A 19,135-nucleotide genomic window follows, 5' to 3' on the forward strand; every position below is an offset into this window, starting at 1 on the left:
TTTAATATTAGAACAGTATTTTTACCAATGAGCCTGGAAGCTAAATATAATTTCTCTTCGATTATAAGGAAATTTTGCCAAAGTGGCTAATTCTTTAGGCTCTGTCTTATCAGTTCTGTTGCACCTTCTCTCTAGTCACTGTCAAGAGTTTCCAGTAAGTTAATAGGATCAAAGAGAAGATCTTGTGTCTTGAAGCTTTTTTTTTTTTTTTTGTGATTGTTTAATTAGTTCTTGCCTCACTTTGACATTTTTTTCTTTTTTAATTTCTCCATATCAGTTCTGGATCTCAGTGCTGTCTCTAATACTTCTCTCTTTGGAAGAGGTAATAGCATGAAATGTTTTATGCATATAGATTTTGGAATTCCTGCTTCACATCTTTTGTTCATTTATTTAATCAAAGCTATTTTCTGAGCACCCATAGTTGACCAGACACTGTTTTTATAGAGATAAATAAAATCTACCATCCCTCTTTTCACGTCACATATTGTCTAAAAATGAATAAAGATTTTAAATAAATAATTATACAAATAAAGATTAACAATTGGAAACGTGCTACAAATGAAAACTACAGGAAATGCGTCATAAATCCTACTGGAATAGGTCAACTTCTTAATTTCCTTATCTTGGTCCTGTTTATAAAATAGAGACACTGATATCTATCTCACTTCTGAGAAAATCAAATGACACAATGTGAATAAATGCTTAGTACAGTATCACAAATGTGCATTATCTTTAATCAATGCTATTATTACTCATAAATTAAAAAGAAGTTTCTCTTCTTCATCAAAAGACTGGAGATCCTCTTTGAAGGTAAATGTTAATTTTATCAGTGACTATTGATAATCGTTCCATTTAATCGTAATTGTGGTCGATTGCAGTCTTTCAGTCTGACACTCATTACCCATATTTCTTTCTTATGTGTCTCTATTCCATTATCTCAAACTTTTGCTTTCCATCTCACACCCTCATTTCATAATACCAGTCAATAAATTAAGCTTCTTGGAAGTTCCTTTTATGATTTCTGGAATAATGGACTTTATACAGTAATCGTTTTATTATGTATTCAAGCATAGTTGTTTTTAAAGGAAATGCTTCCTGTGATATATGTAAGCTGATGAGTTTTTAAGCCTATCTCCCATTTTCCTGACAACCTCTCAGCGTGGGAATTAAAGAGCAAAGAGGAAGCTTCAGATCTGCCAGGATCCATGGTTCTCCTTCTGATGATGTGGTGAAATGCATTGCAAATTCTTTCCTTTCACTTCATTTCAGTTGGATAGGTGGTATTTATTTTATTTTATAAAAACATTTTGTCTTGATAATAAATTTTTAAGGCAAAATGTTGATTTATAAGTATGGTTGAACAACGTGGGAATAAGAGGCTCGAACCCCCGCCTCCACAGTCAAAAATCGGAGTATAACTTTCAACTCCTGCAAAACTTTACTAATAGCCTACTATTGATTAGAAGCCTTACTGATAATGTAAGTAGTCGATTAGAACATGTTGACTATGTTGTATGTATTATGTACTGTATTATTACAATAAAGTCAGCTAAAGAAAAGGAAATGTTAAGAAAATCATAAGAAAGATAAAATATATTTATAGAACTGTACTGTATTTATCAATACTATAAGAGTATGTTGTGTGTTTATAAGATGACTCATCTGTCTCTCAGCTCCTACATGAATATGGTCTTATGTGATACAAAATACTGTAGATATTATGTGTATTACTAACACTAGACATAAAAATGGAAAGATACTGCAAAAAAATTTATTTTAATTTACAGATATAATAATTTGGAAATTGCAAATGAAGAGGCAGCAATATGATTGCCTTATGGTATCTTATCCCATACACTAATGAATGAATCATTATAGAATTTTGATGGCACATAGTATTACAGTCATATTTATAACACAGTATTAAAAACATCGTTACTTTTTTTATAAACACTTATTTGATGATAATCTGATGCACAGTTCCTCCAATTATGAGAGATACATAGTGTACTATAATATAATTCTTTTTAAGAAAAGTAATAAAGCAGTAGGAAAACTAACACATTATTAATTTTATATTAAATATTACTCACCTTATGTCTTTGTAAGGATAGGCTATTCATTACCACAGAAGTTTTATACCTGATGTTTTACACCGTGAATACTTAGGTGGTGATGATGATGATGATGATGATGACACAAAAATATTTTATACAGTTCTCGCCGTACAGTTAGTAAGTAGACTTTTATATGATGACACACGTGTACTCAACAGATAAGTTTATTAACTGTACAGCATGCCAGTTATTTACTATTTATTCAGTGGAAGTGGATCATCATGATGGTCTCCATCATCGTCATCTTCACACTAAGTCGGCTGAAGAGGAGAAGGAAGAAGTGGAGGGGTTGGTCTTGCTGTCTTGGGTGCAGGAAGTGGGTGGAGAGGCAGGAGGGGGAAGCGCACTCAGCGTGACTTCACAGAATACACTGTCCTTTCTGTTTGGAGATTTTACTATCTGTAAATGTTTCTATATAGTCCCAATTCTTCCACCATTTGCTTTAGTTTCAGTACCCATACCATACAAGGCTCCATGTCGTACAAGAAGTCAAAAGCAATCGTGAATAATCAGAACTCTTCTGCCAGCTTGTCTGATGCCAGTTTATTTTCTAGCACTGCTACTTCTACATCTTCCTCTCCCTCTGGCACTTGTTCAGAAACACTCATCTCCATCAAGTCCTCTCCTTTAATTCCTCTGGTGTGGTGTCTGTTAGCTCTTGAATTTCTCCATATCTTGAAACCTTTTACCTTCACCTTTTTTTGCCATATCCACAATTTCTTTCATGATTTCTTTGATTGGCTCTGTTGTAAATCCTGTGACAGCACATACATCATCTTCGACACAGTTTTCTCCAGCAGAAATTTATTGTCTTGGGCTTGATGGCTTTCTCAGCTTTTCCTATAGCAATGATGACATCTTCAATGGCGTAATCCTTCCAGACTAGTATGATGTTCACTCTTTCAGGGTTCTCTTTCATAGCCTTGACCATCCCTTCCATAGAGACTGTGTGTAATGAGCCTTTAACGTCCTGATGACCCCCTGATCTAGAGGCTGAATTGGAGGCACCTGTTTAAGAACAGGTAGACCACTTTGATGCTTTTGGTATTCAATTTGCGGGGTTCTGGGTGGCCAGAGGCATTGTCCAATATCAAAAGAACTTTAAAAGGCTGTTCCTTACTGGCAAGGTACTTCCTGACTTCAGGGACAAAACATCGATGGAATCAATCCATAAAAAGTGTTCTTGTTGTCCGGGCCTTTTTGTTGTATAATCAGGAGACTAGCATCTGGTGTTCATCTTTTCCCTGTAAGACTCAGGGTTAGCAGCTTTACAGATAAGGACACTCCTGATCATAAACCTGTCTGCATTTGCACAAAATGGTAAAGTTACCTTATCCCTTCCTGCCTTAAATTCTGATGCTCACTTCCCTTACTTATTAATACATGTCCTTTGTGGCTCCCTCCTCACCATCCCCCTGAATAGAGCACTTTTGTCTGCATTAAAAACCTGTTTAGGCAGACATTCTTTCTCCTCAATGATTTTCTTAATGATGTCTGGGAACTTGTCTGCTGCCTCTTGATTGGCAGAAGCTGCTTCTCCTGTTATCTTGACATTTTTTTTTAAGACAAGCCTCTATCTAAAATTATTAAATTATTCTTTCCTGGCATTAAGCTCTCCGGCTTTAGATCCTACACCTTCTTTTTGCTTTAAGTTGTCACATAATGACTTCGCTTTTTCTTGAACCATATTAGAATCTATAGATATGCCTTTCATATAGCAATTCTGCACCCACATAAAAGCTGCATTTTCAATATGAGATAAAAAGGTATTTCATAACAAGTGCAAGATTTTTGTGCCTGCTGGTATAGCTTGCTTGCTTGCTTTTTCTTTCCTTCCTTCCTTCCTTCCTTCCTTCCTTCCTTCCTTCCTTCCTTCCTTCCTTCCTTCCTTCCTTCCTTTTTCTTTTAATAATGGTCCTTATGCTGGATTCATTTACCTTGAAATGGTGGCAACCACAGCTGCAGACCTTGATCTACTGTACATATCCAGTAACTCAGCTGCTTCTTGCCAGCATCATGACTCTCCTCTGCTTCTTGGGAGCATCTCCAGCACCACTAATGGCACTTTGTATGGGTCCATGGTGTTGTTCATGGTTTACTGTATTGCACTAAATATGATGGAAAATACACGAGTACTGTGAGATCACTTTTTATAGAAAAACACAATTTATTGGAGAGAGAACTGCTCACCAGAAGGTGACTATCATTACACAGCCTTTTAAGCAGATACAACACTTGATCTCAGTGTAATAGCAACAGGAGGTGGCTATTAAATTATTACAGCAGTTCAGTATGTACTGTGGTTAATTTTATGCACTTATGATTTAATACTGAATGTTTACATTTGTTTACGTTTTTCTCGACTCTAAGTGGCACCATGTATGGTTTGTAAGTATTTGGTGTGTCAGTTTTGGTAAATTTTAACTTTTTATCATAGATTTGTATATATTTTATGCTAGTAAATTACAAAACAGACTAGTATCTACATATATTTTATATACCATTTTCATTTTTTAAATATTTTTATATACAGTTTTCATTTTTTAAATATTTTTAGGTTACATGGTTCATCTGCAAGTTTTTTCAAATTGTTATAAATTTCTAGAAAGTTTTCTAATGTGTATTTATTGGAAAAACATCTGTGTACAAGTGGACCTGTGAAGTTTGAACCCATGTTGTTTAAGAGTTGACTATTTTCAGTTCACAGTTAGGAATTTGTGTATGCAGAGGGCAGACTTAAGTTACTTATAGATTTTCACCATGCATGTGGTTGGTGCCCTAACCCCCGTATTGTTGAAGGTCAACTTTGATTTAAATAAGCTAAGAAAGCCCTGATTGTTTTATTTATCCAGTGAAGCCGAGTGGGTAGGATCTAGGGATCAGAAAGTAGAGTTCCTGGGCCAAGCCAGGTTCTCTGCAGACTGGGGACGTGAGCACACAGGTATGCACTCCGAGTATCGACTTCTTCGTCCCTTAGGGAGAATGGAGATGAGAAGAGTACCTATCTTGCAGCATTGTCATGAGAAATATGCCTGTTAATAACATATGGAGTATTTAGCCAATGCTTGGTACGTAGTAAGCTCTCAATGCGAGTTTGCTACTAACTGTTGTGTATTCCAGGAATATTTATAAAGTGCCTATAGTTGCCAAGTCTTTTACCAAGTGTAATGATTCATGGTGTTAAGCTCTCGTTCAATGGCTGTTCCTGCACTTGGGGCACTTGATTTCTCCAGCCTGGTTTCTTTTCTTCTTGAAAATGAAATAAAATGAAACTCAACCATAGGAAATGGTCAGGCTTGTTTGGAGAAAGTAATATATACTTGCTTTTTCACAAAAGGTTGAACCCCTTCAATTCACTACTTTATCTTTTTTTTTTTTCTTCAAATCCCTACCTCTCTCTCTAATCACTATCGATTTTTCTTTTCTTTTTCTTTTCTTTTTTTCTTTTGTTTCTTCCAACTTGGTATTTCAGCAGTGAAGTGTAATGGAAAGAACTCAAGCTTTGAAGGCTGACAAACCTAGGGTTGAATCCAGGATTTGCCTCTCACTAGTTGTGTGGCCTGAAGTAAGGCATAGTCTCTGAACCTGAGCCTACTCTCTCTAAAGTGGGGAGAAGTTCTGCTAATTGGATATTTTGAGGATTGGTAATTATGGTAGGTACTTAATAATTGACATTCATTATTAATTCAGGCAATTTACTATCTAAATTATCCAAATTGTCACAATCATATTCCACCTTGTCATTTTACTAATTTCTCTTATTGTGTGTATATTGATTTGGGTTTTAAGTTTTTGGAAGGCAAATTTTGTTATGACATATAAATTCTTCATGACTAGAATAATTTTGGGTAAATGAATGGCATAATTCAGGTTGACATGAGTAGCCCTCTATGAATTAGACAAGGTTTAAAACCTGATTACATCTTTCAAAACTGATTGCATTTTTTAGAGGGAAACAAATCTTTTAGTCTAAGACTTAAACACCCTACAAAAAAAGATACACTCATTTAACTTTATTCTCACTAAAGTATCAGTGGTAATTGGAGAAAAGAAAAGAAAAATGATAGTAATGAATTTTCCTTTAACTGTCCAATTACCATGGTCTAGGCAGATTGCTAAGCAGTAAACTCTTGTTTAAATGTTTGTATAAATCATGTATCCATATCAATTATTATTATAAGTCTAATGAGTGCCAGCTATCTGCCAGGCATCGTGGAGCCCCTGGTGATATGATGAGTGAAACATATTTTGAGTTTGTAAATGGACATATGCAGGAAAAGAATAGAAATTTAACTCTACAAAAATAAACTGACAATGAAATATTTATATGGAGTCTTTATTTAATAAACTAGTTTTATTTCTCTCTATGTGTGAAAAACTCTTCAGTGTCATGATAGCACAATCTGTTTCACTCAAGTTTATAAAGTCAAATCATCTACCCATTCTATTTCTTCCTCATTTCTTCCCAGCTTGGAACTCAGAAAAAATGGGTACAATAAAAGCATTTCTATAATGGGCTTTGTTCAGTATTTTAGCCATGAACATTTATGCTTTATACATAAACTCATATTAGAATTGCATTCAAATAACACAGCATAGTTTTAAATGATTGTGTTTAAATGTTTTCCTTAATGTAATTTATTTTGGAAGGGGAAGTATATAGCCCTGGCATTTTAGCAAGTTGCTAGTTTCTACAACTTGTTTATGACTATTTTCATCCTTAATTGCTACTGGTTATTGAGCACTTATTATATATCAGTTTCTGGTATAACTGTTAATGTTGCCTTATTTAAGCACAACTTCTACTCTATAAAATAGATATTGTTTTTCTTGTTCACCCATGAGGATACTGAGGCACAGAAAGCCTAAGTAATTTCCCAAAGTCACAAAGCTAGAAAATAATCAGGTTGGCATTTGAACTCAGACTTTCGTCTTCAGATGTATCAAATTCTAAAATCCTTGGCTCTTAACTCTGCTGTACAGTATGTTTATAAATTGTTCACAATGCTTGACTTGTAAACTCAGTTTTTCAACACGATGAATATGCAATAAAATTCACTTTTGTTTATTCCGAGGACTGTTTTTCTTCAAAGGAGGAATAATTTCAAAGGGGAAAAGAAAATACCACAAGCATTTATGTGAGTCTGATTTTGCAATTGAGTTCTCTCTTACTAGTTGGAATTAGGGCAGTTAGAGATTTTTAGTTAAGGGCTCGATTTAGGACAATTCTCATTGTTGCGGATAATCCTCAAAATTATCCTAATTTCTCTGAAATTACAGAGCAGGAAAGACAATTAGGATATTTGAAACTAAAAATACTGTGATCTGGGGAGAGATGTACATGTTAATTTGAACATATTTGATCCTCTTTCTTCCTATTCTTCTCCAAAGATGGCTATTATAATGCCTGAGTGACTATCTAAAAGTAAAATAAAGATCTCTCAGTTGTCTCAGGGGTTATATTTTTATACCAAATACCCTGTTTGCATTCTTTGTATCACATGTTCATGGCTTATTTAAAAGGTGGTTCCATAGATTCATGTTGGAAATGTTTTCCTTTGAAAATGTATCTCTGTAGAGAAATATTTCATCCACAACAGTGGAAAATCATAATTCTAATAAGTATACAAAAATGTCATGCAACAGAAAAACTTAAACTCGTATTTTTGTGCTGTTCTTGGTACATAATATATTCAGCAATGATTGAATTATATTTATTTTTCTGCAGGGGTAGGCTTGGAAAGGGTCATGATATAGTAGTACTCTTACCATTTAAAGTCTAAATTATATACATTTTCATTAATGAACCAGTAAATTTAGGTAAAAAAATTACCAACTTATTCAAGCAGATTCTTATTATACTCCAGTTTCCATCATACTAAATTCCTTTAAAAGTAAAAAAGGAGGCAAAATGCATGATGTTCACTTCCTATTCACTGCGTCATTGAGATAGAGTGACCAAGGCTAGTGGTAATATGGGTAGCAGAGTTCCAAAGTTTGAATGTCTTCCTGTCCAGTGCTTCTTAGTTGTTTTTGGTTATTACTTAGTGAGAAAATGTATTTTACATTACAATTCAGCATGCACACACATGCGCGCACGCACACACTAGTGTACACTAAATGTAATTGGAGGTTTCAGAAAAATCTGTACCCTTACTATGTGTGATATGCTCTGATAGTGTGTGATCTATTCCGTTTCATCCTATTTCATTCCCTTTCATTCTATTCTTTCTTCTTTTTAAGTCTCATCCTGACTCATTTCTAAATGATTTTCATGACCCATTAGTGAATCATCAGCTAGAGTTTGAAAAATGTTATAGGTAAATATGGGTAATTGTAAGAGGGGAATAAAAAGAAGAATTAAATGAGAAGAAAAATTTAGTTGAGTGTTTAGGATGGACAGACTGAAAGAAGCATTTCTCTAGGAGAGATGATATAGATCTCAACCAACCACTATAAGTAATAATGGGAGTCAACATTTATTGAACACTTTCTTCTTGAATACCCTATGAAAAATGGAGCTTTGAGTGCACTCTATGATTTCAGTCCTTTAACAACCATGTACATGTAATAGGTATTATTTTTATTCATTTTACAGATGTAAGAACTGAGGCTTTGAAAATACTATTGTCTAAGTTTATATAGCTTGTAACTGTCAAGGATGGAATTTGAACGCCAGTTTATATGACTAGAGCCCAAGCTCTCATTCATTCCCTTTCTATCTTCTTTCTCTCTCAAAAATATTGTGTCTTTTATTGGGCAAAGGTCAGTACATGTTGTTATGGATCAATAATGCGCATCCAAGGAAAAGTCTTTAGTCTCACACATTTCTCGGGCTATGACACCAGGAATTTTCTACATAAAAGACATTTTGAATTTACAATTGTGAATTACTCAAGTTGTCAATTCCCTTGAAGATCACAAAATAAACCTCCTACAGTTCTATTATTATGCCATTTTTCTACCAAGGGTTTTGTTTTTGTTTTTTTTTTTTCGCTTGTTTAGAAATATAATAGTGTTTCACTTAAACGTTTCAGAAACAGATATTTTCTCTGTGGGTCTATACTTAATGTCATCATACAGAGTGACAGAGGGAAAGGCGGAAGATTCAATAAATTGAATATGCACTTGAGTTTATAAATATAGCTCAGGTTGAGTGTCAGTTCACATGGATAAATTCTCAGCACAGTCATTGAACATTGTCATTTGCTCTCTGAATGGGCTTGACATGTCCTTACAAAAGCACAAATGTTACCAGCTTGCCTTTTTTCTCTCATTATTCTCTGCAGTGCTCAGAGAAGGACATCCAATTTCTGGGCCAGATCACAGATAGCTGCTCCTGACAGTATACAAAGTACTTGTCGACAAAATGGCTAAGTTGATTCTCTACTGAAAAGGAAAGGCAGGTTGAGATTCACCATCTTTAATGTAATGCTATCCTTTAAACATGTACTTGGCAACTGTGAGATGACCCATTAGAACACTGAGAATGATCACTTTTAAGCATTTGTTTACTTTGTGTGGGACATTTTACATAATCACATAGAGGAGTGTCTGTTCCATGCCGCTCTAGGGAAAATATAGTTCTTGTTCAATAATATTTCTTAGTTCACCTTTGAAAAATAATTTCTCCATGATATTAAACAATTTCACCCTAGTGTACTTTTAATTTCATAGGAAACTTTATTTTTAACCTTGAATAAAACATCATATACAAACAAGGCTGGTTTTAGAACAAGACATATCTAGAGTTGAATATAGTTTCTGCTACCTATTAATGGTGTAACTTTGGATGAGGTGTTTAAGCTTTCTGAGCTGAAGTGTCTTTATGTGTGACATAGGGCAGTAATACTTAAAAGCAGTACCGTGGGTATTACGTGAAAGAGTTCCTGGCTCAAGATCAAGACTCAGTAAAGATTCATTCCCTTTTCTTTCCAAACATTGTGAATTTATATATTGAGAACTCTTGCAGTTTTAAAGTTACCTAGATAAAATTTAGTAGTAAATAGATATTGCCACTTTACTGCACAAGTAAAGATATTTTATTATAGCACAGATTTAGGAAATGGTTATTATAATTAGAAGTGAAACAATTTAGTTGCAGTTGGGGTGCTTGCTAATTCTTGTAAAACATATTGGATTGCAATTTATGTAAGAGTTCCTGATCAAAAACTGTGAGCTCTATTGGATAGTGTCCAAGTTAGCTAAAAAAGTTATTTTTCAAAAGTGATTTTCACTGTGTTTTATATTCTTGTTCTGCTACATGAGTCAGGATAGATGGAAACATTTAGTTAAATTAAGGTTTTATCTCTATGCTGAAAGGCAGTTTATGGAGAATTATAACTAGAATGTCATTGTATTCAACATGTATTGAATTATCCATTGACTTTGAGAATATAGAGATCAATAGGGTTTGACCTTAATATAGTATAATGGTTTTCAGTAATGAAAAGCAGGGTGCCGAAGGATAGTTGATCCAAGTAGGTAACTACATCCAGAATTTTGTATGTGGAGTTATAATAAAAAATAATTCATGAGAGGATAAACAAACACATGAATGAATATTAATTTATTTAATTATAGGCAATTAAAACAGAAATTAATAGGCTGCATAGCCATCAATTTACAAATAATATATCAATAAATATGATTAAATCAATATTTAATATGACACAAAGGAATCTGAATAAGAATACAGCATGCAAAGGATACAGATGATATTTTTTAATATCTTCTTTTTGCACAAAAGAAATGTAATGTGTCCATTTTTCTCCAAAGTAGTTTTCTTTCTTTTGGGCACATTTTCAGGCTCATCTTTTGCTTGTGTTGTGTTCAGACAGCACTGTGGCTTTAAGTGAGTTTTTATGAATTATAAAAAAACAAGAGACACTGTGTCTGGCTTAGTGCTGATGTGATTTTGGCTTATGATAGGCCTAGGGAAGCCATCATAAGCAACAAAGCAAAGCACTGGATTTTCTTGCTTCTTGGGTTTCCACCTCGTAAGAGATACTTTATATGAAACAGCCTTAAATTAGTTGATCCCTTAGAATCGCTGATGTAGAAATGTTCAAATTCGAGAAGAAACACTAAAAATTGGACATCTATGAGCAGAAACAAATGTTGATGAGTAGTAGCCTTTATCTATTGACTCAATCATTCTACGGGTATTTATTGAGCACCTGAACTATGCAAAAGAGTAGGATTCTCAAGTCAATGTGCAAGGTAAACATACCTTGAGAAGGTATTCCATTATGGACAGAGGGATTGCCTCTGAATTATTCCAGCTTGGGATGGATCACCTCTGTGATGGAAAAAAATAATCACTATTTCTTCTGTTGAGTACATGATGAAGTCATTGGCTCATCCTTGGGTGCCAAAACATAGACAAAAATACACATGATTCAAAACTAGAACTATGTCTATGGCCATGCTACCCTGAACAAGTCCAATCCCGTCTGATTTCGGAAGCTAAGCAGGGTCGAGCCTGGTTAGTACTTGGATGGGAGACCACCTAGGAAGACCAGCTGGTATAGGCATAAAAATAAATAAATAAATAAACGATTGTAAGCTGACAAGGTCAGCTGAATCTGTGAGGTCAGCCAAGGATTGCCTCGCCTACAAAAAATTAAATAAAATAAAAAATAAAAACTAGAACAATACTCAGGACCAGAAGATGCTCACATTCCGTGATGTGCCAGAAAATGAAGTGACATGGGCAAGCTGCAGTCACCTCCCTCTCTCATGCTCACTCACTCTTCATCATTCTCCTACTGAGTATAATGGTGAATTGAAGAATCTGCCATGTTTAAATCTTTTTTTCTCAATCTCTTACTTTCTATTTCTTCCCCTTTCTTTTTCTCTTCCTCCCTCCTTGATTCCTCTCAGTCATATATATGGAAACAAGCAAATAAGTGTTTGTTTGCTTGTTTATTTATCTGAGCATATAAAGATTCTAGGCCTTAGAAGCAGACAGATCATGGCATGGGTAGACTCCAGGGGAATTCATGCTTATTTAGCATGAACTCTGAGAAGGTATACATTAACTAATATGAACAAATAGGTTAACTTTTGTTGCCTCTAAAATGTGATAAGAATATTAAAATTGTGGGTTTTCTCATTGAATTATTAAGAATATACATACACCTCTAGTTTGGTGTTTGGCATTGAGTGGGCACGAGTAAATGGTAGTAACAGTATGCAGCATGTGATGATAGAAGCAGATATAGGCAAAGAGGTAATGCCAAGGAAAGAGTGATAAATTATTTTCTGGGAGGTATCTCCTGAACAGTTTCCAAAGATTGAGAGGCACTGACCAGGTGGTCAAGGCAAAGCGTGGCAGCAGTAGCAGAGGAGGAGGTACGTGCAAAGGCACAGAGACGCCAGAGAATAGAGGACATTTATGGAATTGCAATTCTCAAAGTAATAGGAGGCAGAGCAGTCAGACAAGACCAGATGGTGAAGGGTCTTGAATTCTTTAGAGATCGACATTTGAGAGAGATTAGTTTTACTCTCCTTGTCAGAATCAAGGGTTTTCCAGGCATAGCAAACTGCCTAGAGTGAAGTCCCAGGGTGACATCTAGCAAAGCACATTCAAGACACAGCAAGTAAACTCCTTTTAGCTATAGAGGTATGTTAGTATGTAATGGAGGCTATGACTAGAAGGATAATTTGAACATTAGTTTATAGATCGGAATTTACTAAGCTAAAATAAAAATAGGCAAAACTTCAGTGAGTGTGCAGCTGATTGATTTTCTTAATGAAGTGCACCATGAACTAAATTTTAGAAAAAAGTAATAAATTTTATTGCCATTATCAAAATCATTAAATGATAATGGAGCAATCGTAAAGTAAAAATAAAATACAATAGTATTTTAATTGACCTAATTAAGTCTACATGGTTAAAAATGTAAATGTTCAATTGAGTATAATCTCTGAAGAAATTAGCATATTAATGTAAAATAATTATAATCATAGCACTTCAAATGTTATGAATTCAAGGGCTAGATAAAGATGTATTATAAAGAAAGTAATACTTTGATAAAATAATTAAAATTAAATAACTGAAGTCTTCTAAAAGTTTTTACATTTTGATAAATTACTAATCAAAGATTTATAATTCACTAGTGAGATATATTTCCAGAAACAGCTTTGAGCAGCATTTCAAATAATTCTGAGTGCATTAAGCAAATTTAGGACTTTGGTTTTTAGTCAGTGTGCAAGCTGGGTCTAATGTTTCTACTTTGGTATCCAAAGTTTTGAAGGATTTTGGATTATTTTCAGCCAGAGCACATCAATAACAACACAATAAGCAAGTTCCTGTGAGAGACAAACTAAAATTCCTATGGTTTAACCAAATAGAAGTTAATTTTCTCGTTTGTTTAAATAGCTCTCCTACAAGTGATGGCTTAGGGAAACAACCTCCTTCTATCTTGTGGCTCTACCATCTTCAATAAGTGATTGTCAAGGACATTCTAGAGGTCATCTGCCCTGGAAGATTGTATGCACAAAAGTTTTATGAGCCTATCTGAAAGTGAGACACATTATGTCCAGTCACATTCTCTTGGCCAGAATTCAGTCATATGGCCACTCTTTGAAGTCTGTGAAATGTATTCTAGCTCCAAGCACAGAAGGAAGAAAAGGCAGGAGTGGTGAAGTGCTTGCCAGGGGCAGCTACTCATTCTGAGGAAGGAAAGCAACTCAAATACCTGGAACCTCCAGGTGCCAGACGGGGCTCAGAGGCCCGTTTGCTCACATGACTTCATTTCAACTTTACTACAAACTTACAAAGAAGGCAACAGCCCAAGATCCTGTTTTGCAGCACTTATTTCAATATTTAAAATCAATATTAAAAAGCTATCTGGTTATTTCATCTTGAGGTTTAGTATCAGAATAGGCATGGCAGTCCAACAGCCTTGACTTGCAACCCCAGCTCTACTGTTTACTAGTTCTGTGTATGTTAATGAGCCTAAGTTTTAATATTTTCATTGACAAATGTGAATTATTCATATTCATTTTTTATTTCTCCTGGTACAGACTGAGTGCTCAATAATTGATGGTAAGCACTTACTTTAAAAAAAATATTATATAACTTGTGATATCTTTCATACTATCGAATCCACATGTCTCTATTCTATAATTAACTAATGAAATAAATTTGGCATACTACAAATTATGACATGAAGAGTGTAATATGAAATGTGCTTTAAATATTTGGCAATGAGTGTGAGGCTAGGACAATGAGTGGAGAGATTGTTTGAATGTAGTTCCTTGGGGAGATTATAATTAAATTGTGTACATAATAGAAAACATATGCTCGAATAAGCTACAGAAAAAAAAGAGAAAGCAAGGTATTAGATATTATTCTTTTTCAACAGCCAAATTGTTTTTTAAATATAAGAAATTACAGGGAGAAATATTTTCTTATGTTCTTGAAAATGTGACCCTTAGTATAGAAAGTATTCTTTTTCATTCAAAACAGAATAAGTGATGTTTGCCCTAAACTTTTCTTATCTGAAAACTTCAAAATCATCTTGGGCTTCTAATTCAGGAAGTGCTATATTCCTAGCCTCTCATATACTTATTTCTACTTAATTTGGGTGGCTCCTAATTCAGGCCAAACTCATCTCCTTGACTCAACTTAATCAGCTGGAGGGCAATAGTGACCGTACCACAGGTGCCAGACTGGGTAGAAGGGGTTTACTGTTTATCGAAGTGCTGTGCACAAGAATCAGTGAGATTATTCTAGAAGATACATAGACAAGCTCTTTATAATAGTCATATTTAATGACATACACGTTGTATTATTCTATCAGTTCGTGGGTATTGTACCTTAAAGCAACGCTATGTAAAGAGTAAATTGATATAAACTATATCTAAAAAAAGCTGTTGGGTTAATAATAGGAGAGGTAATACTCAGATTTTCAGAAATAGCGAAACTCGAAGGCAGACAAAGTAGAAATGTTGCAGGAAGGCAAACGCAGGGGGAGGCAAATGGACAGATCGAACATAAGGTTGCAGTCTGTTTTAGAGACTTCCTTCTGATTTCATTCTCAAATCTAGTCTTATCTTCTATAATTCTCCATTTATTTTATTCAGTCTCTCAAGTACATATTCTGCCTTACACTCCTGGTCTCAGTATTCACCTGCAACATCTAAAGTCAAACAGTGTTCATCAAATCTTATTCCTTCTTTCTCTAATTTTTCAACTTCTACTAGGATTACAGAATTTTATTTTATTTATAGTCCCATGTGAATTAAAGGCTACCAAGGGTCTCCTTAAAGTGCATAACAATTCTGTTCCCTGATAAGAGGGAACTTTTTTTTTTTTTGCAAATGCCCATTATACATTGATAGGACTGGCTATTTCGAGGCCCAGAGGAGGAAAAAAAAGACTCATTAGATAATTTAAATATATAAATAATGTAGACATTTTCTGATTTCTATATAGTAAAGCTGGATATTAAAAACAGAACTAGAAAGGAATAAGCCAGTATAACCTGGATTTCTTAAGAAAAAATTTTTTCTTAAAGACACCTAGATCAAAATGGAAATTTAAAAAATTGTTAATTTCTAGCAATCCATAATTTTAAAGATGCAAAATGTAGCTCATCATCAAGTGTAAGGAAAAAAATCAGTTTTGAGATACATGGTTATGTTCATTAAGAAGAAAGTTTCTGCCAATAAACTATGACTCATCTCTTCTAATTATTCCTTAGAATCTTTTGTTCATTGGGCCACTAGGTGCATTATGATGTGACATTACTTAAGAGAATACTCCGTTATCTCCAGAATTTTCTTCTAAGCCCTTACATCCATTTTGAAAGTTTTGATGGTAGTTCTTTATTTATCTTCTCAGAAAGTGTTCATAGACTTTTGGATTGACGAACTGAAGATATTCGAAACGGCAACTAAAGTCAGCTCTCGGAGCACCAACAATGTGCATTAACTAAGCTGGAGGGATGGAAACAGGAACAGCATGATTGAGGCTGTGCAGGCTTTGAGAGCGGCAGCAATTTCGGGACTGCAAACTGCCTGATAACCATTGTGATCCAATCAGAATGGAGTTCAGTGTGCTAACCATTGTGATCCAATCAGAATGGAGTTCAGTGTGCTAGTAGATGCAAATGTTCTCCCTCTGATGAAAGTATCTCTTGATTCTAAGATGGGTTACAATTTGAAATGACCTAAATAATAGTATCTCAGAATGGATCAAATATAGATTTAGATAGTATGGGACTCAGCTAGGGCATTTCTTGCAGGAAAATTCATAAGCTTAAATACTTGCATTAATGAAATGTGAAACCTAAAATGAATTAAGCATCTAGGCTCAAACTGTTGAAAAAGAAACAAAATAAACTTAAAGATAAAAGAAGGATGGCATTAATAGGAAAAAAATCAAGGATTTAGAAATTAGAAAAGTAGTAGAACTAACATAAATACAGAAAATAATTCTTTGTGGGAAATAATCATATAGATACACTACTTAAGGAAGAAAAAGAAGGCAACGTGAAAATGGAAAATCAGATGTGATTGAGAGAACTAGCCACCGAATGATAAAAGAGAAATGAAAAGAAATTCAGTTTCCCTCAGTTGCGAAGTGGGGATAATTAATTCCTGGTAATCCTTGGGATTTCAGTGGATTAGGGTTAACATATTTAAATTCCTGGTTCTGTGTCTGGCATTCAGTTCATGGCAATCGCTGTTGCTGCTGGTTAATGTGAGTTTAAGTGTTAGTATCACTGTTACTGCTACTACTGCTGCTGGTTCTTGTAGTACTAATACTACTAACCCTAGTACTCCTGGTGACTGTTCCTACTGTTATTGCCATAAGTAAACAGTGGTGATAACGAATTGCTCAAGATGCTCTTGGAACATCTGAAATGGATGCCTAACCCAGCTGGAGAAGTCAGGGAAGGTTTAGTCGAGAGATAAAGAGCAATTGAATTTTGGAGTATGACTAGGAAATGGGGAAAAGTAATGAGAGAAGAGAATGCACGAAGGCACAGAAGGCTGTGAACTCTCAGTGGACCCATGCATTTTTCAATACTGTTTTTATATAAAATATGCATGGGGGCCTTAAAAGGAAAATGATAAAAAGTGAAGTGAATGCATGAATCAGGATGCATATATTAAGACATTAAGACCCATTTTGATGAAACTGTTTTATTGTGGTTTTATTGGCTTATCTACATGAGATATTATACAACAATTAAAAATGACAAGCTCTGGATTTGTGCTTTAAATTTCTTTTGCCCTAGACTTTGACTGTATTACAGAATAAATATAAGAAGGCATGACCAATTTACTTTAAACTCTTTAGGCAGTACAAACCAAAGCTTGCTGATCTATCTAACAAAAGAAAAATTCAACAGCAAATTTTGTTAAAATAAGAGAGTTATACTAGTCATAACACATCACACTGACAAAACACATATTTGCTAGAATTTTTGACAAGTAGCAGGCTCTTTTAGAAATAGAGGAAAGTTCTTTAGAATATAAGTATGTGCTTATAGGTAGTCCGGCTATTCAGATAGAAGAATTTCCAGCAATCGACATGTATGGTATGGCACTTTGTTACGGTAATTACTAATTCAGACAGTTTCAGGTTTAAATTTTCTTTCTACATCTAATTTTCTGTATCTATTACACACACACACACACACACACACGTTGCCATATCACTAAAACATCTATATTTTAGGAAAGTTACTTTACTTCCCTAAGATCCAGTTTATGTATCAATATAATAGTGTCTCATACATATTTTATAAGTTTGATGTGATAATGAGGTATCAGTATAAACAAAACACTCAGCATAGTGTTGGATAGACATTCATAGGGTTATTACAATTGCTTCCCTTTTTCTAAATCATTTTGCATTTGTGCGGACACTTCCCATTACATCTGAAACATCCCAGAGTTCACAAGCTCTGGATTTCATTTCAATGCAATTAAAGCTCTTGCACCCCTAGGTACCTTCCAACTCTGGGCAATAAATGGCCCTTCTGCAAGGCAGATGAGTTTTAATTTAACCCGCCTGCTCAGCTCGACCTTCCTCCTCCCGCATTCTGCAGGGAATCCAATGGATGTGTGCTTCTGCTGATCATCTCAGCTTAACACTTGCATAATATCCTGGCAAGAAAATACCAGTGCACCTGCTGCCTATTTATGTGGAGGTTTCGTCTACTGTGTTTATGTGTGTAAGATAAAGAGCCAAAGTATTAAGGCTTGGGAAATAGAGCAACCACAGCCCATCCATTTGCATTTCTGAGTGTGACTGTCCATTCTTCTAACCGACTATGGTCAGTTCTGCGTGGGTATGCAGACACACCGGTAATTTGCACATATGCTAAAACAGCTGGGGCTGCTCTCTCCCACGTGTGTCCTCTGTGAACCTCTTCTTGTCCACTCTTGGCAGCCTCTCCTGTTTATGAACTTTATGTTACCACATTCTCATCACCATCCTTCAGCCTGTCATCTCAGAGGACTGTGACAGACCTTAAAAAAATGTGAAGGTGAGGAAGTAATACTCAGAGGGGATTTATAAATAAGCTGAGCTAAGAACTTGGAGAGATGGCTCAAGTTGCCAGGTGGTACTTGAGTCTTGAAATGACCTTGCTGTCTAGAATGTTTTTGAAAGAATATGTGAGTCTGGATGACTTTTTCTGAGATGTAGCAGAGTATAATGCTTAAGAGAAAGGAATTTGCAGTTAGACTTGGGTTTCAGTCCAGCTTCAGACATTTACATTCAACACGAACTTGACCAAATAAGTTAACATCCCCGATCTTCAGTTTCTTCCCACATAAAATAAGGGTCATAAAACTTACCCCATATTATTGTCTGGAGGGTTTATGTGATGTAAAGGAAGTGCTTAATTCCTACCACACAGTAATTGCTTGATAAACAGTATAGTAGTGATGATGACAGTGATGATGATGATGGTTATGTTAATAATAATAAAATGCTAAGTTTGGCTTTAAGGAGAAGTAAACATCTTTGAAATTCTCTAAATTAATGC

The 19,135-nt window shown here is 34.9% G+C and overlaps 1 protein-coding gene and 1 pseudogene across 3 annotated transcripts in view; both read left to right on the top strand.

Annotated features, from left to right (window-relative positions):
- The window catches only part of KCNIP4 (potassium voltage-gated channel interacting protein 4), a 914,902-nt gene that overhangs the window by 280,549 nt on the left and 615,218 nt on the right, over positions 1 to 19,135 (top strand). The gene's annotated exons all lie outside the window — the stretch shown is intronic.
- Positions 11,535 to 11,653, top strand: LOC120583002 (uncharacterized; annotated as a pseudogene).

The sequence above is a fragment of the Pteropus medius genome, unplaced genomic scaffold, assembly GCF_902729225.1.
Source record: "Pteropus medius unplaced genomic scaffold, Ma_sr-lr_union100, whole genome shotgun sequence".
Lineage (NCBI taxonomy): Eukaryota > Metazoa > Chordata > Mammalia > Chiroptera > Pteropodidae > Pteropus > Pteropus medius.